The sequence below is a fragment of the Heterocephalus glaber genome, unplaced genomic scaffold (genome assembly GCF_053883595.1).
Source record: "Heterocephalus glaber isolate CG9 unplaced genomic scaffold, H.glaber_assembly_v1.0 deba00000331, whole genome shotgun sequence".
Taxonomy (NCBI): Eukaryota; Metazoa; Chordata; class Mammalia; order Rodentia; family Bathyergidae; genus Heterocephalus; species Heterocephalus glaber.
In genome coordinates this window covers 19,807,433-19,811,412 of record NW_028258142.1, presented here as the reverse complement: position 1 = coordinate 19,811,412, position 3,980 = coordinate 19,807,433, and the positions used below count along the sequence as shown (strand labels likewise).

General features: G+C 42.1%; 1 pseudogene; it reads right to left on the bottom strand.

Moving 5' to 3' along the window:
* Nucleotides 1-312: 312 nt before the first annotated feature.
* On the bottom strand, nucleotides 313-3,688 carry LOC101717710 (importin subunit alpha-1 pseudogene; annotated as a pseudogene).
* Between the last annotated feature and the right edge of the window lie 292 nt (nucleotides 3,689-3,980).

Here is a 3,980-nt window from a genome sequence, read left to right as displayed (position 1 = left end):
TCTCAATAAATTTTTCCTACTCTTAACTTCCATTGTTCCTAGAATTCATTCTTTGATTTTAGAGAACACAAACTCTAGTTTCAGATAACTATCAGGTTTGAGAGTTACATCTCTTCCACCTATATCAAAAGTGCTGGGACACAGCCAGAGTGCACAATTCCTACGTCCACCCAGCTGGTCTGTGGTTTTTCTCTCCCTGTTGTGACCACAACACTACAGCATGATTGCCATCGAGACAGCAGATGTGGTCTGGCATTTCCCTGCCCATCCCCCTGCCCATCCCCCCTGTCCCTCTCACCATCCCCATCTGGAATCACTTGCCCAGCCCAATGGCATGTGACCTGCAGACCCTGCTGCTACGACTCTGCAGCAGCCCTTGGAAGAGGCCCCGCCTAGTTTGCCATCTGCTTTATTTTTTATTCAGTTCCTTTTCCTTGATTAATATCCATGCACTAATTTGTGAAGCGTTCATGAGTCACTGAACATGATGGAACCTGAATTGGAACAGAAATGCAAAACCCTTGAGCCAAAGAAATCACAGCGGGGAGGAGGGGGTCAGACTCTGGTCTCAGAGTTATCCCCGGCTGCAGACGCATCTCTTGTGCTTGTTTCTTCCCATAGATCCACCCTGCCGGGCCAGTGACTCATGCTCTCCTATTCGATTTGGGTTTTCAATTATTAAGTTTTAGTCTGAGTCTGTGTGCACATATGAGTACAGGGATGCTGTCTCTGCGTTAGGCAGTAGAATTGGGAGGCTTAAAATGGAAAAGGGGAGAATTTAAAGATATCCTTTGGTAAGCTTATGTGCAAGGCTGTACTGAGGTAACTGCTATGGATATTCACTTCAGTGGGCAGCATTTTTTAATGTGAGCAGAGGAATTTTTTTCTATCAGTTTCCTTCTACTGGCAAGATCCCTTACAATATCCCTAATATCTGAGGGAAACAGTCACCTGTGTTTTATTTTTGCCTCATGCAATAGATCAGTAGCAAGGAAAGCTCAGCATTTGTCCTCCCTGGAGACCAGATGGTGTTCTCTCAACCTAGCTGTGCCTTTGGAGCATGGGCATTGGGCATTCATTTCAAAATCATATTTTTTCTCTCCAAATAATTGTCCTTGTCCATGCTCAGTCAGATGTTTTCTCTTATAAATCCCCAGGCTTAAATTAAAATCCAGACAGAAAGGAAGTGCTACTCATTTTTAACCATTTAAATATAATAGCTTTCTTTTTCCACATTAATTCTCTTCACAGGCTATGCAACGTTAGTAATAGTATTCTTTCTTTACATCAGTTTTATATTTGCAAAAATGATTTATATTAATTATTTGGCTCTATCACATCTTTGAAAGACAGAAGAATTATATTCCCATTTAACAGGTAAAAAAACAGAAGACAAGGTTGTATCTTAGAAAGCATTTAAGAACCCAGGGCTTGAGTTTCCAATTCATGTCATTGTTTTTCAAAGAAAATGAGCTGGAAACAGGAGCACCTGAGGTAAAGCTTTATTGGTGGGAAAGAGCTGCCAGCCTGCCTCGAACAATGTCGAGAGAGTGAACCCGGTAGGGGTGAGGTTTATAAGGGTTTGGAAGAGCATGGGGGGGGGGGGAATAGGTGGGTGCTAGTGACGAAGGTGGAACTGATTGGCAGGTTTAAATTTTGAGGCGGGAAAACTTTCTGATGTAAAGGAGGCGGGGTGCAGTAAGTTTCCTTTTCCTGTTAGGAGTTACTTTCGATTCCCCGACAAGACTCATTTTGAGTTTGAGGGGCCATTTTGAGTAAATAGAACTGCTGGGGCCCTTTTCGTGGCCGGGGAGCTATCAGTTTTCAAACCTAGTCTGTCTGGTCACCGCTTGAAAGCCAATACTCAAAAAAAGAGAGTTGGTGGGAAAGAAATCAGATGTATTCAAGGGGTTGCACCTTGAGTATATGGATGCTATCACACGCACTACACACACACACACACACACACACACACACACACACGCACCATTTTAGTAACTCAGGTACCCAAAAAAGGCTTTTATAGGAGCACTGGCATTAGGCGTGAGAGGAGTGAAAGGAGATACAAGGGACAAAGTGCAGGAAATGTTGAGCAGGGTCTTCAACATCCAGGGCATGTTTTTTTAAATTTTACTCTAGTTGGAACATTGCAATTTACCTTGATCTCCTGGGGCTAGTTCCTGTAATTCTTTAAACAATTTTCTGGAAATTAAACATCACAGCAGTTTACATGCTTTGTTAGCTGATGCACAGGGTAGAGAATAAGGAAGGGTTTTACACATTCTGATGTTATCTAAAGGTCACCAGATGTTCTGGGTTCTGTAAATCTAAAGAAAGATTACTTAGCAGTTAACATCCTTTTTTTTGGAATTTAATCTTTATTTACAGGACACTGCAAAATATGAAATTCCACATAGAAATAAGAAACCCCTTCAGAGGATAAGCTTCATACAGTATGTACAGTTTGGAACTGTTCAAGTATAGTTTCATTGTACAAAATTCTACAATAACAAACCACATTTAAAAAGAGTTCTGGGCTGGGGATTTAGCTCAGTTGTTCTGCTGCCTGCATTGCAAGCGCAAGGTCCTGAGTTTGATCCCCGGTACCAAAAAAAAAAAATTTTAAAAGAGTCCTTAGTAGAGAAACAGAAGACAAACTTATACCAAACATAGTACACAACAAAAATTTGATGCCTTCCTCAGCTGCACCATCTAGAAGTTAAAGGTACCAGAAGCCCCATCCTGAACTTGGAAGGTATAGCCTTCAGAGGTCGTTTCTGGCACAACATTTTGATCTTCTTCTTCGTCTGCTGAGAAATACTTCTCAATCAAGTTTAATGAGGCCTTGTACACAGACTCATTTTCATGGTTCTGTAGAGCTTCAATTTTGTCCAAGCCACCACATTCTTCAATCATTATACTAAGCTTCTCAGTTTCACTTAGTTTCTCAGCAGCCTGGAAGATATTTGAAATGGCATCCAGAATAACCAGAATAATTTTCGTATCTTTGCAGTTAAGAGGTTCACCAATGGTTCTATTATACCACAGTGAACGAGACAGACAATCTGTTCAACTGTCCCACCACTTGTGTAGTTGGTCACAGCCCACACAGCGTCCTTTTGTGTCTTAAGTCTGCCTTAGAGAGGACACTGATGATGAATGGGATTAATCCATGATTCACAACTTGCTGTATCTGGTCCTGACAGCCAGCTGTGATGTTTGACATTGTCCAGGTAGCTTCCTTCTGAATACTGGTTTTGGGGTGGGTGAGCAGGCTGGGAAAGACAGCAAGTGCTCCTGCATCTATCACAATCTGAGTCTGTTCATCTGTTCCAGTGGCAATATTCCCTATGGCTCTTAGTGCGGGAGTCATAATTGGCAATTCATTTGATCCTAGAAGCTTCATCAGATGGGGCACAGTCCCCATTTTTACAACCATTTCAATGCGTTCATTTGGACCATCCATAAGATAAGAAATAGCCCAGCAAGTATCTGTTAATACTTCCAGATCATTGTGATGCAGGAGACAAACCAAAGTAGGAAGAATTTGCTCAACAGCATCTAACGGGGGTGCAGGATTCTTGTTGGGGCAGAGGTTTGAAAGTGTCCTGGTAAGATTACTTAAGTAACTACCTGCTAAAGATGACATATCAGGAACTCCAAGAAGAGCCAAGAGTGGGTCAAGCAGTTAACATCTTAATCATTTGGGTGTGACTTTTCTTTACAATTTAGAATACCAGGCAAAGGGAGGGAGAATTAAAGAACAAGTCACCCGGGGGTGGTCATTGTTATATCATCATTCTTAAATTTTAAACAATCTTTTGGTTTAATATCCATTGCTTTCAGCCAGACATGATGGTGCATGCTTGTAACCCCAGCACTTGGGAGGCTGAGGCAGCAGGATCATCATGAATTTGAGGCCAGCCTGGCTACATAGCGAGTTCGAGCCCAGCCTGAACTGCATAGCAAGACCCTGTCTC